The sequence below is a fragment of the Anomaloglossus baeobatrachus genome, chromosome 9 (assembly GCF_048569485.1).
Source record: "Anomaloglossus baeobatrachus isolate aAnoBae1 chromosome 9, aAnoBae1.hap1, whole genome shotgun sequence".
NCBI lineage: Eukaryota > Metazoa > Chordata > Amphibia > Anura > Aromobatidae > Anomaloglossus > Anomaloglossus baeobatrachus.
The window spans coordinates 105,577,666-105,601,024 of NC_134361.1; positions in this window are offsets into that span (position 1 = coordinate 105,577,666).

Genomic DNA, 23,359 nt, shown 5'->3' on the forward strand with positions numbered 1-23,359 from the left:
AATGAGATTTCCAACAAATTATATTTCTTGCTTAAATAATTGAATGGACAGAAAATGCAAAAAGAAATTACTAAGATATAGCTTATTTTTCCTAATGAATTATTTAGTTATGTTGTAAAATACAGCTCAAAAGACAAAGAGAGTCTTCAGGAGGATAAAGGGGTGGTCCGAAGGGAGAAAAAAATTCACTATAATTCCACATCTATTTGTTTCCGCAATCTAAACTAATTTCTAATATGATTCAAAAGGGAGAAAAAGTCTTCAGCACAACCATCCAGTAATAAAACATTCCTTTATTGAAGATGATTAAAAATTAAAAGCATCCATGGTTAAAGAACTAATGTGTCTCCTTATGGAAAGATATTTCTTCTCTTATTAGAATTGACTTCTCTTAACATTAATCTCACCTATAGTGATGAGCAGACCCATGGATGTTCAAATTTGTCGGGTTTAGCAGGACTTTAAAAAAAGTTCAATTCAGAACCCGAACTTGAGCTTGGACACTGAACCCCATAGAAGTCAATGGAAACCCAAATTTGTGTGCTGTAAAATGGCTATAAAATGCTTGTACTAAGGGCTAGGTGGCTGCAAAAGAAAGCAAATTGAGGGTATTTGCCATGCAAACAAATGTCACAGGGAAATAATTTAACAAGGCTTTGTCACCATAGCAATCATGGTTACATTGGAAGTAAATAAATAAACTAAAAAAATGTAAGCGTGCTCCCACAGAAACTGATTTCAGATATCCCACAGAGAACAAAAACATTTTTAAAGAAGGCCTATACAGAGCCTATTTTAACAGTTGACCCACACAACCAAGATTAGCAGATTTGCCCCACAGAGCAACACTTTTCAAAAAAGTCCCCCACATAACCTGTTTTCAGAGTTGACCCAAATAGCTGAGATTGGCAGAGGTACCTCATAGAGCAATAAGTTTAACAAAAGGCCTCTATAGAGCCTGTTTTCCCCGTCCTTCCTACAGATCCTAAATTTCAGCTCCAGTAGTGTACACTACAGTTGCTGCAGGTAAAAAGCCTGAAGTTGGATTTGTGATCGAGCTGGTGGTTTGACGCAAGGCTTGAAATAGTTCCCCCACAGAGCAACTATTCTAAAAATACTGCTACAGAACCTATCCACAGCTCCTGCTTGGTGTGGGATTTCCCTCCAAATAGTTGAGTCTCAGAACAGCTGGCTGTCGTTTCCCCCTGGCTGTGCAGAATTTAGTTATGCAGGTGTTGCTCTGAATGGGTAGGTAGAGGAAGAGGAGGCAACACAGACAGAGAAACATTCAGCAATTATCGGTGGTGGTTGCATATGTGCCAAAACATTTTCCGCCTCATGCGCAGCCGACACTGATACCATGTCATCAGTGAACCATCAGTTTTTTCAATTTTTTGCCATGCATGTTTTTCCAGAATGGATATTGAAACAAGGAAATTACAAAGCTTCTCCAATACTTTGAAAACAATCGGCAATTGTGGTGTGTGTACCGCCCCTGTGCCAGCAGCCGGGCTACCACTGTTGCTCGGATGAGGATCCGCGGTGGCTTGACAGGTCTCCGGACCAGGGGGTCACACAGCCACTCGATTACAAGAAGGGAGGAAGATATGTACAGGGGTTTTTGTAAAGTTTGTGACGCCACCCACGGTGCATGGTAAGAGACCACCGCTGCCATTGGGGAGCCCGGTGACGATGATGCGGCAGCCTGATGTTTAACCCCTCCGTGGGTAGGGGGTTTGTGTCCTGGGGCCCGTTGATGGTTGGGATGGTATTTGGGTGCCGTGGGGCTGGACCCGTTGGTATAAAACTCTTCAGGTCCCACTCACTCGTATGGCTAACGGAGTGAGCTTGCTCTCAGGGTTCACACGTAGGATTTCTTTGGACTGTAGTGGAAAAGTCCTATCCCATCAGTGCGCTAGTACCCAGATTTTTGAGCGGGTTTGGGATGACACTTGAAGTCTTCACCCCTATCGGGTAAATTACTGGAACGCGTAAAGCTACTTTCCGGCCTGGGGTCCACGTACCCCGTTGTGCCCGGGCCCCTACCCGGTGATAGCTCAAGGCCACCGGCTGCCCTCCTCGGCAGTCTGTGCCCCTTGACATTGTCCCCTGCGACCGGATTCCAGCTCCTACCAGGCCCAGACCAACGTCTGCCACCTAGTACTCAGGAGCCCTGCTCCGTGGCCTCTCCTCACGAGAGCCACCACTACACTTCCTCTCCTTTCACTCTCCAAGCTCCCACTGCTCAACTGTCACTGTCCTCACTCTCCCCTTACCAACCACCCATGTGGGCAGTCCTATTCCCTTCAGGCCCCCAATGGTGTGTCTGGTAGCTTAACGTGGGAAGTGTTCCTAGGATTTTGATTGGCTAAGCTGTTAGCAACACCAAAGGACCAGGATCCATAACCAAGGAGGGTGGATACTGTGCAGAAGGGCAGATTGCACAATACCCTGTGACGACCTGATAGGCCAGGGCATCACAGTGTGCAAGCGTGGGATTTTAGAACCACAACCAGACATAACAGGGTTAGTAACACTGATGAGAGATGAAAGCCACACTAATGAAGCAAGGAGGCAGTGCTACCTTTTTGGCAGCATCCGTCCCATAGCCTGGATGACCTCACTTACATAGATCGATAAAAGATTATTTTTCCACAAGCAGGTATCTGATATGAGGCATACAGGTATGATTATTTTCAGCACTCTATAACCTGTATGCCCATATTAATTGGTTAAGCCTACTTTACACCTTACAATTAAGCATACGATATCGTATGCGATGTGACACACCTCCATCGTATGTGTGACACGTTCAATTTGTTGACCGTGTCGCACAAACGATTATTTGCCATCACACGTACTTACCCTTCCATACGACCTCGATGTGGGCGGCGAACATCCACTTCCTGGAGTGGGAGGGACGTTCGGCATCACAGCGACGTCACACGGCAGCCGGCCAATAGAATCAGGGGGACGGAGATGAGCGGGACGTAAACATCCCGCCCACCTCCTTCCTTCCGCATTGCAGGCGGGACGCAGGTAAGATCTGTTCATAGTTCCGGGGGTGTCACACACTGCGATATGTGCTGCCTCGGGAACATTGAACAACCCGACGTGCAGTTTTTAGCAAATGAACGACGAGTATGCGATGAACGGTTTTACGTTCAATCGCAATTGCACGTAGCTGTCACACGCAACTACGTCACTAACGATGCCGGATGTGCGTCACTTACGACGTGACCCCGCCGACACATCGTTAGATATGTTGTAGCGTGTAAAGCCCGCTTTAGATACATCAAATGGGATGCCAGATTGCCTTTAAGCTGCATTTACACACACACACACACACACACACACACACACACACACACACACACAGATCTTTGACCATTCAGAGCACAGTTATAGAAAACACAATGTTCACCTGTATCAGCCATCTACACCACAGATACAATTGTCTTCTTCATCTGTTGCAGTAATCTAAATACAAAACCCTCCAATTTGTTAGAATAGAGATTTTTACATGGTACAATCATAGTGTTCAATAGAAAGATTTAAAAACATTCTTATGGAAGATTAGACACAGTTCAATCAAATCAAATAGGCAATTAAGAATGGTAATACATGGCATCAGATGATATGAATATAATTCTTGCCTTCAGATATACATTCAATATTTTGAGTTTCTCCTAATATTTGGGTGTTAATTTGTAGATGCAATTAATGCAGAAACATTTTGCAATACTTTATGTGTTTTGCATAATCCTTTAGTGCAGGGGTGCACAACTCCAGTCTTCAAGAGCCACCAACAGTGCATGTTTTCAGGATTTCCTTAGCTGCACAAGTGATGGAATTGTGACGCCCTGCCAAAACCAGGTAGTCACAGATAGGCCCCCCGCATAACACCCTTCCCTCACTTAGGTAACACACAGCCGATCTGAAACCCTAGTCACCCCCCTTAGGGAAAGACAGACACACCAGTGGGGGGGACCAGGCAGTTGGACACGCCACCCAGGGGTCTAGACAGCCCGGGGCGGGAAAACAACCAGATTAAGTTTTTAGTTAAAGTTGAGAGGAGTGTTGGCTGGATCTAGGTGTAGCTCCAGCAGAAGAGGTTCAAGTTGAATGATACCAGGGTTTGAGCCCTGGTGCCTTTGGCTAGGTGGCAGACGGTGGTCTCCGTCAGCAGGAGACGGGAAGACGGTTCGGCAGATCCAAGGTGGACCGGGACAGGACCGGGACAGGGTTGTAGCCCATCGGTACCGACCCGGGAAACCGACCCGGAAACCATAGCACAAAAGGGGGTACTCAGACCCTGAAGCCAGGACCGGAAACCAGCGGCCTGGTTAATTAACCGATTGAGGCCAGGATTATAGGTCCTGTCCCACCCAAAGTTCCTCATAGAAGACAACAGCCGACCAACAGGGATATGAGGTCACCGCCAGGGCCCATAGATCACATGGGCCAGCGTCTGTGGGCACGGCTCCTTAGGCCACATCCAGCTGGGAGCGGACTCCTAAGTTCCAGACCAGGCAGTCCACCATACACAAAGTCAGTGCAGAGGAAAAGGACAGAGATCACCATCCTGGGTGAGGACCTGAATGCAGCCGGCCGCGGCGGCCGGCCACCAGCACCTTGGTTTACCAAAGATTCATGTGGTTCAATTACTGTGAGTAACCAAAACATTCCCCTGCTGTCGCTATACCCTGCACTAAGACACTGGGTCCTGGGGCAACCATCCCTACCCACGGAGGGGTTAACATCCAGCTGCCACTACATCTCCCCCGGGTACCCCATAACGGCAGCGGTGATGTCCCACCGCACCGCACACCGTGGGTGGCTTCACAAACTTAATATGGCTTAGCCCGTACATCTACATCCCCCCTTTTATTCGGCGTGTCCGCGAGACCCTCGGGTCCGAAGACCCTCGAGCCACCCCCTTAGAAGGTCCGGATCTGAGCAGCGGCGGCTGCTGTCATGGGGGTGGCACAGAATCATCACCTATATGGGATCAAATTATCACCTGTGCAATTGTAAGGAGATCTTGAAAACATGCACTGTTGGTGGCTCTTGAGGAGTGGTGTTGTGTACGCCTGCTTTAGTAGGTAAAGTCTATTGTATAAGAAGCTATAAATAAAGCAGTGTGAGCCACTCTCTGATAAAACGTTTGTACTTAGATTTGGAGTTTCTCAAGGCTTCAAGTAAATCAACCAAGCTATTCAACCTGAGAGAGTCACACATTCCTCTTCATAGACAATATTTCTATTTTTCCTTCCACTTATTGAAAAAAGTCAAGTTGAGCTTAAAATGGAATGAATGCATTAATTAATGTATGGGAGCTGAATAGTCAAAAAAAGTCAAGTCATTGTCTACCTTCAACTGTGATATGAGGGTGAAAGAGTTCACAAGGTAAGCTGGAACGTCTGGTCATCTTTTCAGGACATGAAGAAAAAGCTGTTCTACTATTGTAGTGTGACATGGAGAGTTGGTGTATTTTTAGGCTATAGATTTAGGACCCATATCTGCCTCTATACAATTTTATTTATTAAAGAATGTTTGTTCAAGGTATTATATGTAACTGAATATGTAGCGGAATAACTAGTGTAGGTCATCAGTAGAGATGAACTGTGTTCAGTTGTTGGCCGAGCACCAACTTCTAAAAAACCCCCAGAGTTCTGGTTCAGAGATCGGGTGCTTAACGTATAATGATGACCACTCGATCGAGCATCACTGTACTCAGATACGCTCATTCTTAGGCTTGTGCAAGCCTCTTGCAGTGTATAAATGGCTTGCACTGGGGTCTAACAACAGTGTGATCAGATATAGTGTGCAACCCACGCAGAAAATGGAAAAAACATTGCCCACTCTCCCCCGGAGGTGTTCTGCTTATGGCTACCTTTATGCGGGTGGAGACTCAAACTGCCAATCAGTGACTTCCATTGGGGTTTGAGCCAAGTCTGAACCCATGTAGGTACGGTTTGATTGCACTCACCAAACCAAACTTCGCTCATCTCTAGACATTAGGTCATCAATATAAGATCGTCAGAGGTGAGACAACTGATCAATTGTTCTCAGAGCTGGTCACGTCTGGATGTCCTTACTTGCGAAGTGGAACAGCACTGTTCCATCAACTGCATAGTGGCTATGGTATGGTAGATCCCCTCCAATTCATTAGAAGTGCAGTACCTAGCCACTTCCACATACAGTTGATAGAGCTATTCTATATAACTCCTTGACTGATCTTAACCTGCTTCTGGCACCAGACACAGCTGATCAGCTTAGGTGCCAGGTTTCACCCTCCCACCACCAATCTGGTATTGAAGACTTTCCATAAAGAAAGACTAAGGGGCACTTTGCACACTACGACATCGCAGGTGCGATGTCGGTGGGGTCAAATTGAAAGTGACGCACATCCGGCGTCGCAGGTGATATTGTGGTGTGTAAAGCCTTTTTGATACGATTAACGAGCGCAAAATCGTCGTAATTGTATCATCGGTGTAGCGTCGGTCATTTCCATAATTTGGAAATGACCGATGTTATGATGTTGTTCCTCGTTCCTGCGGCAGCACACATCGCTGTATGTGAAGCCGCAGGAGCGAGGAACATCTCCTACCTGCGTCCTGCGGCTCACGCCGGCTATGCGGAAGGAAGGAGGTGGGCGGGATGTTTACGTCCCGCTCAGCTCCGCCTCTCCGCTTCTATTGGCCGCCTGCCGTGTGACGTTGCTATGACGCCGCACGACCCGCCCCCTTAATTAGGAGGCGGGTCACCGGCCAGCGCGACGTCGCAGTGCAGGTGAGTGCATGTGAAGCTGCCGTAGCGATAATGTTCGCTACGCCAGCAATCACCATGATATCGCAGCTATGACGGGGACGGGGACTATCGCGCTCGGCATCGCAAGCATCGGCTTGCGATGTCGTAGTGTGCAAAGTGCTTCTTAGGGTATGTGCCCACAATCAGGACTCACTGCGTCCTGGATTTAGCAGGTCCTGACCTGCGGGGCAGCGAGTCTCCTCCGCAGGAGAACGCAGGAGAATGCAGCTGCTTGTGCCCATGATCAGGGTTCAGTGCGCTGCGGTCTCTCGCTTGTGTTCTCCCTACGGAGGGCGCATGCGAATGTGCAGCAAACAATTGACATGCTGCATCTGGAAAGACGCTCCGCAGGTCAGTGTTTGCTGCGGAAAAAAACAAGCACAGTGGGCGCGAGATTTCTAGAAATCCCATCCACTGTGCTTGTACTGTACAGCCTTGCGTTTTAGATGCAGCTGAAGCATGCTATGTCTAAAACGCTGCAAATACTGATTGTGCACATGCAGCCTAATCCCCTTTAATTTAGATAAAGGTCTTTTAGGATATGTGCACACACTGAGATTTTGCTTCTCCAGCGAACAACGTACCCTCTGGCCATGAAAAACGCAAAAAAAGCATGCGTTTTGATGTGTTTTTGGTACATTTTTGCCACCTTTTGGTGCGTTTTCCCATGCGTTTTTGCCCATGTGTTTTTTCACGATATTCAATAGAAAAATGCAGGGAAAAATGCAGAAAATAAGTGACATGCTGCTTCTTTTTTCTGTACCCAAAACTGCAGGCAAAAAAGAAGCAACGTGCTCACAGCCTTTCGGATTTCTCATAGACTTTGTTGGGGAAGGTCATACATGCAGTTTAGGGCCACAAGCTGCACCCAAAACTGCACCAAAAAAGAGCAGCAAAAAAAGCAGCAAAAAAAGCAACATGCGCACAAGGCCTTACATGGATTTATTCTAGTTTTGAGGAATTGTTTGCAAATAATGGCCGGTCTAACTACCTTCAGAAATCGCATTGAGAATTATCTTTCATTGTTTATCGCATCTTCTATGATAGCCTAAGAATTATCTTTTTTTTGTTATTACTTATTTACATGTAAACAAGTATTTAGTATTTGTAAAATTTATTTACAATTTATTCCAGAGTTAAAAGTGATTAAACACATTAAAAGCATACATTAATTGGCATTACTTGTCATATCATTAATTGGGGCTAATTTTTCTCAAATTTGTCTACATTTGTAAAATGACCCTTATCAGGATACACAAAGGAAATGATAGAAGACTAATCCAGCTCTGCATATAGCGCCTTATAAATAATTATTTGTTATCTGTACACAGAATATTACCTGCACACAGACTCCTGCATTTAATTCTCTATGCAAAAAAACAACAACACAGCATCCTAATTAGTGAAACACCTCCCAGGGGTATCTTGCTATTTTTGCATAATTATGCGTTTTATTACGTTCAGAGGATTCCACATTCACAATCTAGCTAGTTGTGCCAAACAATCTAATTACCACATGATAAGTACCATGTGTCACGCTATATAATGGTTCACTGGGACAACAATTCACTGCTTTACTTTCATAGCAATGCGCTATACAGCTGTGTGACTACCAATGATATGGGGGGGATGTGGGGTGTCATTAAAAATCCTTAATGCTACTAAAATGTAAATTTGCTTGTCCAAAAGGATTGAGAGACATAGTAAAGATTATTAATGTGCTTAACTATAACTGTAGCACATTTTATGTCTTACTTGTAATGTGTGATTAATTTCCACTGAAAGTACAGAAGAAGAAATACACAGCATGACATTACCCCTATATACCCATATATACAGTACAGACCAAAAGTTTAGACACACCTTCTCATTCAAAGAGTTTTCTTTATTTTCATGACTCTGAAAATTGTAGATTCACATTGAAGGCATCAAAACTATGAATTAAAACATGTGGAATGAAATATTTAAAGTGTGAAACAACTGAAAATATGTCATATTCTAGGTTCTTCAAAATAGCCACCTTTTGCTTTCATTACTACCTTGCAAACTCTTGGCATTTTCTTGATGAGCTTCAAAAGACGTTCCCACAGTCTTGAAGGAGTTCCCAGAGATGCTTAGCACTTGTTTGCCCTTTTGCCTTCACTCTGCGGTCCAGCTCACCCCAAACCATCTCGACTGGGTTCAGGTCTGGTGACTGTGGAGGCCAAGTCATCTGGCGTAGCACCACATCACTCTCCTTCCTTGTCAAATAGCCCTTACACAGCCTGGAGGTGTTTGGGGTCATTGTCCTGTTGTAAGATAAATGATGGTGCAACTAAATGCAAACCGGATGGAATAGCATGCCGCTGCAAGATGCTGTGGTAGGCATGCTGGTTCTGTATGCCTTCAATTTTGAGTAAATCCCCAACAGTGTCACCAGCAAAGCACCCATATACCATCACATCTCCTCCTCCATGCTTCACGGTGGGAACCAGGCATGTAGAGTCCATCCGTTCACCTTTTCTACAAAGACATGGTGGTTGGATCCAAAGATCTCAAATTTGGACTCATCAGACCAAAGCACAGATTTCCACTGGTCTAATGTCCATTCCTTGCGTACTTTAGCCCAAACAAGTCTCTTCTGCTTGTTGCCTGTCCTTAGCAGTGGTTTCCTAGCAGCTATTTTACCATGAAGGCCTGCTGCACAAAGTCTCCTCTTAACAGTTGTTCTAGAAATGAGAAAGTGTGTTCAAACTTTTGGTCAGTACTGTACACAGATGATTAGACAGAACCTGTAGATTCTTCTTACCATTGTATTAGCTCTAACTTATTGGTTCTGTATGTAATGCTGGATCGTCTTGATTTTTAGCATCTACGTTATTTTAGCATCTAATGACATTCACAGTGAATTCACAATCAATAAAGAAGCAAAGTATGAAAAAGAATTTACTATACAAATTTTTGGAGTATTTTCTTTATACATCTAACCAATGGGCACAGAAAGAGAAAGGAATGTCTTAACAATGTTATTATTATTATTATTATTATTATTATTTATTTATAGCGCACCATTAGTTCCATGGTGCTGTACATGAGAAGGGGGTTACATACAAAATACATAAACAAGTTACAGTAGACAGACTAGTACAGAGGGAAGAAAGCCCTGCCCTTGCGGGCTTACATTCTATAGGATTATGGGGAGGAGACAGTAGGTGGGGTGTAGATGGGGCGGCAGCTCCGCACGGTGGTGGGGTGGCAGCTCCGCACGGTGGTGGGGCGGCAGCTCCGCACGGTGGTGGGGCGGCAGCTCCGCATGGTGGTGGGGCGGCAGCTCCGCACGGTGGTGGGGCGGCAGCTCCGCACGGTGGTGGGGCAGTTTGGTCATTCAAGGTTATAGGCATTTCTGAACAGATGAGTCTTTAGGTTCCGTTTGAAGTTTGCAAGTGTAGTAGATAATCTGACGTGTTGAGGCAGTGAGTTCCAGAAGACTGGGGATATTCGGGAGAAGTCTTGGAGGCGGTTGCATGAGGAGCGAATGAGAGAGGAGGATAGAAGGAGATCTTGGGAGGACCGGAGATTACGTTTTGGAGTGTAGCGAGAAATTAGTTCAGAGATATATGGAGGAGACAATTTGTGGATGGCTTTGTAGGTCAGTATTAGTAGTTTGAATTGGATACGATGGAAGATTGGGAGCCAGTGAAGGGACATGCAGAGAGGAGAAGCGGGGTGGTAGTGAGGCGAGAGGTGGATCAGTCGGGCAGCAGCATTAAGGATGGACTGGAGAGGGGTGAGCGTGTTAGCAGTAGAGTTGAGCGCGGTTCGCGGTTCGAGGTTCTCCAGTTCTAGGCTCGAGTGATTTTGGGGCCTGTTCTAGATCGAACTAGAACTCGAGCTTTTTGCAAAAGCTCGATAGTTCTAGAAACGTTCGAGAACGGTTCTAGCAGCAAAAAAACAGGTAATTCCTAGCTGGCTTTCCGCTGTAATAGTGTAAGTCACTCTGTGACTCACACTATTATGACATTTCAGTGTATAGTGTGCGTGAACAGCACCTTCAGATCACTGCTGTTTGTATAATGGCGATCGCCATTTTTTTTTTTTTTTCCTTGTCTTCCTTCCCTAAGCGCGCGCGTCTTGTGGGGCGGGCCAGCATGTCAGCCAATCCCAGACACACACACAGCTAAGTGGACTTTTAGCCAGAGAAGCAACGGCATGTGTGATAGGATGTCCATGTCACATGTCCCTGCATTATAAAACCGGACATTTTCCTCCAGGACGACATTATCTCTTCTGCGTCCTTGGTGTCAGACATCACTTGGGCAGCTGCGTCCTGAGTCCTATCGCTGATACAGCTGTATGCGCTCCATACACAGCGCTGGACAGCATAGGGATAGCACTTTCCATCAGTCCTTTTAAGGGCTCGTACCGGCAGGGTCAGAGCCATAGGTGACAGGTCCTGAAAACAGCGACAGCATCTGTGTAGCAAAGGTCAGGGATTTCCTCCCTGCATTTCCCCATTAGGAGGGAATAGAAAGGCAGGCTTCCTTTCCTCTACCCAGAGCCCCACAATCCTGGCACTGTACCCTCCTGTCCTCTGCACACTCTAACTCATTATAACTAAGCCATTATACTAGCAAACACTCAGTGTACCTAGTGGCATCCTAAACGTGGCTATTGGACTTTGCTATAGTCCCACTAGTGCAAAGACATTTGCAGCACCTCTGCCTGCATTGCACACTCCAACTCATTATAACTAAGCCATTATACTAGCAAACACTCAGTGTACCTAGTGGCATCCTAAACGTGGCTATTGGACTTTGCTATAGTCCCACTAGTGCAAAGACATTTGCAGCACCTCTGCCTGCATTGCACACTCCAACTCATTATAACTAAGCCATTATACTAGCAAACACTCAGTGTACCTAGTGGCATCCTAAACGTGGCTATTGGACTTTGCTATAGTCCCACTAGTGCAAAGACATTTGCAGCACCTCTGCCTGCATTGCACACTCCAACTCATTATAACTAAGCCATTATACTAGCAAACACTCAGTGTACCTAGTGGCATCCTAGACGTGGCTATTGGACTTTGCTATAGTCTCACTAGTGCAAAGACATTTGCAGCACCTCTGCCTGCATTGCACACTCCAACTCATTATAACTAAGCCATTATACTAGCAAACACTCAGTGTACCTAGTGGCATCCTAAACGTGGCTATTGGACTGTTGTCTAGTCACACTAGTGCAAAGACATTTGCAGCACCTCTACCTGCATTGCACACTCCAACTCATTATAACTAAGCCATTATACTAGCAAACACTCAGTGTACCTAGTGGCATCCTAAACGTGGCTATTGGACTTTGCTATAGTCCCACTTGTGCAAAGACATTTGCAGCACCTCTGCCTGCATTGCACACTCCAACTCATTATAACGAAGCCATTATACTAGCAAACACTCAGTGTACCTAGTGGCATCCTAAACGTGGCTATTGGACTTTGCTATAGTCCCACTAGTGCAAAGACATTTGCAGCACCTCTGCCTGCATTGCACACTCCAACTCATTATAACTAAGCGATTATACTAGCAAACACTCAGTGTACCTAGTGGCATCCTAAACGTGGCTATTGGACTTTGCTATAGTCCCACTAGTGCAAAGACATTTGCAGCACCTCTGCCTGCATTGCACACTCCAACTCATTATAACTAAGCCATTATACTAGCAATTTTTGCTGCCAGTTTAAGGGCCGTAGTTGCATTGTCAGGGATATTTATTCATTATTATTCTGCTGTTAATAAAGCTAGACCACCACTGCAATCTACACCACCTCTCAATTTTTACTACCACTTTTTCAGTCCACAATCTTGTCGCAATCAACATGAGTGGCAAAATGACAGATGCTGGTGGAAAGGCGAAGAGGCGTGGTGGAAAAGGCAAAAAAGGTTTTGGCCGTGGGGAAGGTGGCAAAGCTCCATTATCATCTGCTGAAGATAGACCATCTACCAGCAAAAGTAAGATGTCTACTACTTACCGTGGACAATTCTATGTGCTCCCTTTTTTACGGACACGAACAACAGGAACAAAGGTAGATGATGGCCAATAAAGGAAAATGCTTGAATGGATCTCAAGTGGTCCAACAAGTGCCCTCTCAGCCTCTTCAAGTACCGCATCCAAAAAATGCCAGTCCTCTGAGTTGTCATCCCAATCAAACTTGCTTTCTCCCAGCTCTGAAGTCTCCATCAGCCCTGCACAGTATGGTGGAACTGAGATGGCTGAGTCTGCAGAGCTGTTCAGTCACACTATAGCCTGGGAATCAGAGGTCTGCTCCCAAGTTACAGTGAGTACAGAACAGGAAATGGTCTGCAGTGATGCCCAGAACCTTTGTGACTCTGATTCAGGCCATGAGGACCGCGTTTCTGAGCATAATGTTGACCCTTTGTCACAAACTGTAACACCTGTGGTTATAGACAATGAGGAACATACTGATGAAGATGAGGCGCAGATACCCGATTGGGATGACAACTTAAATATTCGGTCAGGGCAAGAAGAGGCTTGGTCTGAGGGGGAGGGGAGTGCAAACACAACAATTGATGATGAAGTTCTAGATCCCACCTACTGTCAACCCACAGTCAGACACTCGAGGAGGTCAACAGAGGTGGTGGAGGAGGATGCAACTGATGACGAAGTTACCTTGCGCCTTCCTGGACAGAGTCGGAGTACTGGTAGCACGTCTACAACTGCATCCTCAGCCACCACTCTGCCTCTGAGCATTATTCGGGGTGGATCAACAGGTCGCATGGCCTCTAAGCCTTGCCTAGCCTGGTCCTTTTTTGACATAGAAAAAGATCGCCCAAATTATGTGATCTGTAAAATTTCTCATGGTTCTCTTAGTAGAGGTCAAAACCTCAGCAGTTTGACAACTTCTTCCATGAATCGCCACATGAATAAATATCATATGGCCCGGTGGGAAGCTCACCGTGCTGCAATGCGGCCTAGCGGAGCGAACCATCCACCGCCTGCCCCTTCCAGTGCATCCGCGCGCTCGTCATCTTCTAGGACTGTGGGGACAGCTGTCACACCTGTTTTTCCACCCACAACTTCCACCACTGTAACCGCAACAGGCAGTTTGTAGCTGTGAATTGTACAACTGGGGCACAATTGCTGCCTCTGAAGGGGTGGGTGTGTGTGGGGCCCAATTTTTTGAAAAAAAGGGAGACTACGCTTGGAGTCACCTTGCGGTGTTTTACATGATTTTAGAAGGGCGTGCCATGCCTATATCTGTGTGTCCTCCTCTTTTTCCTTGTCCAGCTGTTTTGTTTTCGCATGAGTATATGTCCTTGTCACTTTCCCATGTGTTTGTGTTGTGTTGTGAGTTGTTTGTCACCTTTTGGACACCTTTGAGGGTGTTTTCTAGGTGTTTTTATGTGTTTGTGATTGCCTGCCATTGTTTCCTATGCAGTTCGAGTTCGGTTCGTCGAACATTCGACGAACCGAACTCGAACGGGACCTCCGTTCGGCGAACCGACCTCAAGCCGAACCGGGACCGGTTCGCTCATCTCTAGTTAGCAGGGAGACCACATAGGAGGATGTTGCAGTAGTCGAGGCGGGAGATTATGAGAGCATGCACTAGCATTTTTGTAGATTGAGAATTGATGAAGGGACGGATTCTGGAAATATAATGTTATAGGGCTATTCCCCTCTGCAAGATCCTATCCCAATATGTAGTAGGTGTAATAATAATGATATTAGCAAATAACTTCATTTAGGCTAAGGACACACGGAGAGTAAGGGCATGTGTGCATGTGTGCGTATTGCATGCATTTACACTGCATCTAGCACTGCAGTGTAAATGCATGCGTCCTGTGTCTTCTGCACAATCTATGAAGATTGTGCATAATTCTTGCGCACGTTGCTTTTTTGAATGCAGCGATTTGGATGCTGAAATTTTGATCCAAATCGGTGCGTTCAAAAATGCAGCATGTCACTTCTTTCGAGCACTTTGGATGCTGCTCGCACTCTGACTATGGGAGAGACAGCATCCAGAGCGCATGAAATCGGCTTTTATTCTGCAGAAACACTGCATCCATTATGCAGTGCTTCTGCAGCGATTTGAAGCACTCATGAGTAGAGATGAGCGAACCGGCCGTGGTTCGGCTCGAGTTCGGTTCGTCGAACGGAGGTCCCGTTCGAGTTCAGTTCGTCGAACGTTCGACAAACCGAACTCGAACTGCATAGGAAACAATGGCAGGCAATCACAAACACATAAAAACACCTAGAAAATACCCTCAAAGGTGTCCAAAAGGTGACAAACAACTCACAACACAACACAAACACATGGGGAAGTGACAAGGACATATACTCATGCGAAAACAAAAGAGCTGGACAAGGAAAAAGAGGAGGAGACACAGATATATCAGTATATGCAAGGAAACATCGATGCCATTACTGTGCAACTTGAGCCCTGCTCATTTTAGGCTTCCAATCTGGATAAATTGCCTGAGCTTGCCACGTACGCCTTGGGGATCTTGTCGTGTCCTGCAGCCAGCGTTCTCTTGGGAACCTGTCTTCAGTGCTGCTGGGGGTCTGCTGGCAGATAAGCACAAGTGTCTGTCCACTGACAATGTGGACATGGCTCTCAGAGGACTTTTCTTCCCCTGGGTCAGCCAGGGGAGGCGAAAGGCACGCATATTTTTGAGAGTGCTTCATGCAAAGCATCCCTTTCATTTTGAAAAGGGGGATCAACTGATGCCAGTCAAGTGGGGTGTGTGTGGCCCAATTAGTGGCAACGAGGGAGACTGTGGTTGGAGTCCCCTCGCTGTGTTTCTAAAAGAACCAAGATGAACAAGTCATGGCTCTCAGAGGACTTTTCTTCCCCTGGCTCAGCCAGGGGAGGCGAAAGGCATGCGTATTTTTGAGAGTGCTTCATGCAATGCATCTCTTTCATTTTGAAAAGGGGGATCAACTGATGCCAGTGAAGTGGGGTGTGTGTGGCCCAATTAGTGGCAACGAGGGAGACTGTGGTTGGAGTCCCCTCGCTGTTTTTTACATGATTTTCGAAGTGCATGACATGCCTAAGAGGTTTAGTTTCGGCATCTCAAACTTGTTAGCTACAGAAAGGCTGCCTTTACACCCTTTTGTCACCGAGGATTTTCGAGACCTTATGACCATTGCAGTGCCCCAAGAGCCGATGGCCATTTGCCACTCCTTCTCCAAGAAAGGGGTCCCCGCGCTACCACAGCAGGTCGCACACAACATCACTGCTTCCTTGAGAAACTCTGTGTGTGACAGGGTGCATTTCACCACAGACACTTGGAACAGTAAGCATGGACAGGGGCGTTACATGTCGCTGACTGGGCACTGGGTAACTATGGTGATAGATGGAGAAGTGTCTGCTGTACAAGTCTTTCCGTTCCCACGAGTTGTGTGTTTAAATCCTTCCTCTGTATGTACAAGTTCCTCCACTGCTTCTGCCTCCTCAACCTCGTGTGGGTCCTCCACCTCGGCCCAAACCCTGTGTGGTCAGGCCACCCTTCCTTGTAACTGCGCCCAAGGAATCCCACACACCTCCTTACTATGCTGGCAGCCGAGCTCAAGGCCATCAGGCGGTCAAATGTTTACTTTGAAATGTAGGGGAAATGTGAGACACCGCTGAGGAATTGTGGACGGTTAGCTCTGTAGAGTGAGACCGAGTTTCATCAATGGTTGTCTCCACTCAACCAGCAGCCAGGGATTGCCGGGTGCGACAATGATGCTAAACAGTCTGCGGCCCTTCTTCAGGGCAATGTGACACACGTGCCTTGTATGGCTCACGTGTTGAATCCGAATCTCCAGCAATTTTTAAAACACTATCCCGGCCTACATGTTCTTCTGTCGAGGGCACGGTGTAATGCCTGCCTGGATGGACACACTCAGACGGGCTGTAAAGGATAGGCTAGAGGGAACCCACTCACCAAGCTGGACCCCCAGAACCCTGAAACCCTTTAATCCCTATACAGTGATGTTGAATGACACAGGGCCCAAGTTGATCAATACCTGTGGAAGGCTGCAGTTCCAGAGAATAGTAGTCATGCAGGGTCAAAACATTAATTGAGGAAGAGGAACAGAATTGGAGGGACAGGACTTATTCAGAAAACAAGCAGAGGTGAAATGCAAATCGGCCAACGAGGTACCTAAACAGCAAGCAGGAAAAGTAGTCAGGTAACAAGCACACAAACTCATAAAACTAAACTGAGAGTAACAGTAACCAGAGGTTCATAGCTATGTCTGGCAGTGGTCTTCAGACAGGATGGGCCTAAAAAAGGGTGTTGTGTCTTCCCATTGGTTGTAGCTGAATGATGGTAATTCATCTGTGAGATACCCACTACCTGCATTCAGCCTGTGGTTCTGCATCTGTCAAGGTAACGCATCCCAGTGGGTGAGCATAACCTGTGTCCACCTGCGCCGCTGGCGTCGACTCCTCTCCCATCATCAGCACTATGAACGAAAGGAACACGTTGTCACCTTGCGACAGGAGTACAAATTGACGTAGCGGACTACGGTGGTGACTTAACAGCTGTGTGCGGCAATGATGCAAACATGGCAGCGTGCCTTCGTCAGGCCCACGTGACACACGTGACTTGTATGGCTCACGTGTTTAATCTGATTCTCCAGCAATTTTTAAAACAACATCCCGGCCTACATGGCCTTGTACAGCGGGCATGCTCACAATGTGCTCACTTCCATCGTTCGCACCCAGTAGCTCAACAACTTTCGTCGCTCCAGAAATCTTTAGGTCTGGTGGTTAAACACCTGAAATGCGATGTGCTGACACGCAGTAATTTGAATCTGCACATGTTGCAGCGTTTGTGGCAGCACCGCCGAACCCTGCTGCAATACGTTATGACATATAGCCTGGCCTAACTTGATCCAGAGGTGGTGCAGATCACGCTGCTGGAGTGGTGTCAGATCAAGGACCTATGCACCCTTCTACACAGTTTACAAATGTCGACGAAGATGTTTAGCACTGGCAATGCCATTCTCAGCGTGACAATTCTGGTCATCTACATGATGGAGCACACTGTAAGCATTATTTGGAGTCAGGTGTTGGAACAAGAGGAAGGGGAGGAAGTACAAGAGGAGTCATATGCGGAAGGGATAACAAGATCTACAAGGTCCAGATGATCAGTGGCACCTAGGCGGCAGTCATGGTGGGGGAGAGGGATTAACAAGGTCGCATAGTATCAGCAAAAAGTGTTGAGGAAGGTGCAGGAGCCCATGAAGAAATGGAGGACGAACTGGCGATGGGCATGGAAGACTCAGTCAGCAGATGAGTGAGAGCTTGCTCACACTTTGGTTGTGCGAGGTTAGGGGGAGAGGGCAGAGGAAGGAGGCACGATTCTCACCTCTCTGCCACCAACACACCAAGGACTTGGTCCTCCTGGATGCACAAGACACATGAGCGCCTTCTTGCTGCACTACCTACAACATGACCCTCGGATTGTACGAATTCTAAGTAACGCTAACTACTGAGTTGCCACACTGTTAAATCCCCGGTACAAGACAAAATTTGGCGAAATAATTCCTGCCATAGAAAGGGACGCACGTATACAGGAGTATCTGGAGAAGGTGGTACGCAATCTTAGATCTGCTTTTCCACTAAACACCAGTGCTGCACAGAGTGAATCTCAACGCTTTGTCATGGATAGGAGGAAATGGTCTTTTACTTGTCCACATCTGAGGGACCGAGGGCTGGCTGCTGTGCTGAGTAGAGTTGAGCGCGGTTCGCGGTTCGCGGTTCTCCAGTTCTAGGCTCGAGTGATTTTGGGGGCTGTTCGAGATCGAACTAGAACTCGAGCTTTTTGCAAAATAGTTCTAGATACGTTCGAGAACGGTTCTAGCAGCAAAAAGCAGGGCTTTTTACAGCTACAGTGTGCAGGAGCCATCGCTGGCAGCCTGCCACAAGCTGGTAACCAAGATAAACATCGGGTATCCAAGCAAAGCGCTTTGGTTAGTAACCCGATGTTTATCTTAGTTACGTGCAGGAAGCCCACACTTCCCCGCTCAGCTCGCTCCGCCCCCTCCTGCCCGCGGCATGTACACATACATACACACACACACACACACACACACACACTTACACACACACACACACACACACACACACACAAACACACATGGTCCCGCTCGGCTTACCTGCGGTGATGAAGTCCCGCCATCCCGACCTCAGCGCTGTCACTATCCTCCATGGCCACCGCTTGTCACATCACCTCGCGCTTCCCACCCGAGACTGACTAGCGGTGACGTCACGGACCTCTCGTGATACTTGGTGTGAAGGCGCCGGTCATTGAACTCAGTGACAGGGGCTGTCAGCAGTAGAGATGAGCGAACCGGTCGCGGTTCGGCTCGAGGTTGGTTCGCCGAACGGACCTCCCGTTCGAGTTCGGTTCGTCGAACGTTCGACGAACCGAACTCGAACTGCATAGGAAACAATGGCAGGCAATCACAAACACAGAAAAACACCTAGAAAACACCCTCAAAGGTGTCCTAAAGGTGACAAACAACTCAAACACATTGGAAAGTGACAAGGACATATACTCATGCGAAAACAAAACAGCTGGACAAGGAAAAAGAGGAGGACACACAGATATAGGCATGGCACGCCCTTCTAAAATCATGTAAAACACCGCAAGGTGACTCCAAGCGGAGTCTCCATTTTTTCCAAAAATTGGGCCACACACACACCCACCCCTTCAGTGGCAGCAGTTGTGCCCCAGTTGTACACTTCACAGCTACATTTGCATCAAGCACATTCAAAAATACGCCATTCTTATCCATCCCCAGGATGACACCGGGGTAGGTAGCAAAGTCTTTGCTGACCCATGACTTGTTCATCTTGGCTTCTTTTAAAAACAATGTAAGCAAGGGTTACTCCAAGCGGAGTCTCCCTTTTTTCCAAAAATTGGGCCACACAGACACCCACCCCATCAGTGGCAGCACTTGGGCCCTAGTTGCAAACAGGATGTTTTGATTTGCATCAAGCACATTCAAAAATACGCCATTCTTATCCGTCCCCAGGATGACACCGGGGTAGGTAGCAAAGTCTTTCCTGATCCCAGCTCTGTTCATCTTGGCTTCTTTTAAAAACACATCAAGCAAGGGTTACTCCAAGCGGAGTCTCCCTTTTTTTCCAAAAATTGGGCCACACAGACACCCACCCCATCAGTGGCAGCACTTGGGCCCTAGTTGCAAACAGGATGTTTTGATTTGCATCAAGCACATTCAAAAATACGCCATTCTTATCCGTCCCCAGGATGACACCGGGGTAGGTAGCAAAGTCTTTCCTGATCCCAGCTCTGTTCATCTTGGCTTCTTTTAAAAACACATCAAGCAAGGGTTACTCCAAGCGGAGTCTCCCTTTTTTTCCAAAAATTGGGCCACACAGACACCCACCCCATCAGTGGCAGCACTTGGGCCCTAGTTGCAAACAGGATGTTTTGATTTGCATCAAGCACATTCAAAAATACGCCATTCTTATCCGTCCCCAGGATGACACCGGGGTAGGTAGCAAAGTATTTCCTGATCCCAGCTCTGTTCATCTTGGCTTCTTTTAAAAACACATCAAGCAAGGGTTACTCCAAGCGGAGTCTCCCTTTTTTCCAAAAATTGGGCCACACAGACACCCACCCCATCAGTGGCAGCACTTGGGCCCTAGTTGCAAACAGGATGTTTTGATTTGCATCAAGCACATTCAAAAATACGCCATTCTTATCCGTCCCCAGGATGACACCGGGGTAGGTAGCAAAGTCTTTGCTGATCCCAGCTCTGTTCATCTTGGCTTCTTTTAAAAACACATCAAGCAAGGGTTACTCCAAGCGGAGTCTCCCTTTTTTTCCAAAAATTGGGCCACACAGACACCCACCCCATCAGTGGCAGCACTTGGGCCCTAGTTGCAAACAGGATGTTTTGATTTGCATCAAGCACATTCAAAAATACGCCATTCTTATCCGTCCCCAGGATGACACCGGGGTAGGTAGCAAAGTCTTTGCTGATCCCAGCTCTGTTCATCTTGGCTTCTTTAAAAAACACATCAAGCAAGGGTTACTCCAAGCGGAGTCTCCCTTTTTTTCCAAAAATTGGGCCACACAGACACCCACCCCATCAGTGGCAGCACTTGGGCCCTAGTTGTACACTTCACAGCTACATTTGCATCAATCACATTCAAAAATACCCCATAATTAACCGTCCCCAGGATGACACCGGGGTAGGTAGCAAAGTCTTTGCTGACCCATGACTTGTTCATCTTGGTTTCTTTTAAAAACAATGTAAGCAAGGGTTACTCCAAGCGGAGTCTCCCTTTTTTCCAAAAATTGGGCCACACAGACACCCACCCCATCAGTGGCAGCACTTGGGCCCTAGTTGCAAACAGGATGTTTTGATTTGCATCAAGCACATTCAAAAATACGCCATTCTTATCCGTCCCCAGGATGACACCGGGGTAGGTAGCAAAGTCTTTGCTGACCCATGACTTGTTCATCTTGGCTTCTTTTAAAAACAATGTAAGCAAGGGTTACTCCAAGCGGAGTCTCCCTTTTTTCCAAAAATTGGGCCACACAGACACCCACCCCATCAGTGGCAGCACTTGGGCCCTAGTTGCAAACAGGATGTTTTGATTTGCATCAAGCACATTCCAAATCCACAAGCATTTACTCTCCCCAGGATGACACAGGGGTAGTAAATTCCTTCTGGATCCATGACTTGTTCATTTTGATGAACGTCAGTCTGTCCACATTGTCACTGGACAGACGCGTGCGCTTATCTGTCAGCACACACCCAGCAGCACTGAATACACGTTCAGAGACAACGCTGGCAGCTGGACACGACAAAATCTCCAAGGCGTAACTGGAGAGCTCTGGCCATTTTTCTATGTTTGAAGCCCAAAAGGAGCAAGGCTCCAGTTGCACAGTCATGGCATCGATGTTCATTTGGAGATACTCCTGTATCATCCTCTCCAGCCGTTGAGTATGTGTCAGACTTGTTGTCTCTGGTGGCCTTGCAAAAGAGGGTCTAAAAAAATTATGAAAAGATTCCATAAAATTGCTGTTACCGGCACCAGATACGGTCCTACTGGTACGGGTAGACTGGTGAAGATGACGAGACCGTCCCATGTTTGTCAAGTTACAACTGGGAGATTCCCTCCCTGCACCTGCACGGTTGTTTGGTGGAAAAGCCGAGCTAAGATCGAGTAACAGCTTCTGCTGATACTCCTGCATACGTGCGTCCCTTTCTATGGCTGGAATTATGTCACAAAATTTGGACTTGTACCGGGGATCTAATAGTGTGGCAATCCAGTAGTCATCATCACTTCTAATTTTGACAATACGACTGTCATGTTGGAGGTAGTGCAACAAAAAGGCACTCATGTGTCTTGCGCAGCCATGCGGACCAAGTCCACGCTGTGTTTGTGGCATAGAGGTGCTACCCGTTCTTTCTTCCTCTGACATCTCCCCCCAACCTCTTTCAACTGAAATTTGACCAAGGTCTCCCTCATCCGCTGAGTCTTCCATGTCCATGGACAGTTCGTCCTCCATTTCTTCATGTTCTCCTGCACCTTGCTCAACATTTCGCCTGCTACTATGCGCCCTTGTCGATCCCTGTTCCCCATGGTCCCATGCCTGCTGCGTTGGTGATGATGAACGTCTGGACCTTGGTGATGTTGTTGTCCCTTGCACATATGAATCCTCCTGTAGTTCCTCCCCTTCATGTTGTCCCACCCCCTGACTCCGAATAGTGTTTAGCGTGTGCTCCAGCATGTAAATGACTGGAATCGTCATGCTGATAATGGCATTGTCAGAGCTAAACATATTCGTCGCCATGTCGAAACTGTGCAGAAGGGTGCATAGGTCCTTGATCTGAGACCACTCCATCAGGGTGATCTGCCCCACCTCTGCATCTCGTTGGCCCAGGCTATACGTCATGACGTATTGCACCAGGGCTCTGCGGTGCTGCCACAGTCGCTGTAACATGTGGAGAGTTGAATTCCAGCGTGTCGCCACATCGCATTTCAGGCGATGAACCGGCAGGCCGAAAGACTTCTGTAGCGATGCAAGTCGCTCAGCTGCGGCGCTTGAACGCCGGAAGTGAGCAGACAGTTTTCGTGCCCTGTTCAGAAGGCCATCTAGGCCGGGATAGTGTGTTAAAAATTGCTGCACGACAAGGTTCAACACGTGAGCCATACAAGGTACGTGTGTCACCTTGCCCAGGCGAAGGGCCGCACCCAGGTTTGCAGCATTGTCGCACACGGCCTTACCAGGCTGCAGGTTGAGTGGAGACAACCATTTATTAAACTCGGACCGCAGAGCTGACCACAACTCCTCAGCTGTGTGACTCTTATTACCAAGACATGTCAAGCTAAAGACCGCCTGATGCCGTTGCGCTCGGCTGCCAGCATAGTAATGAGGCGTGCGTGATTCCTTCTGCGCAGTGAGAACGCTGGTGGCCTGACCAGGCAGGCTTGGGGCGGAGGTGGAGGACCCAGATGAGGTGGAGGATGCAGAAGCTGTGGCGGAACTTGGACAGACAGAGGATTGACACA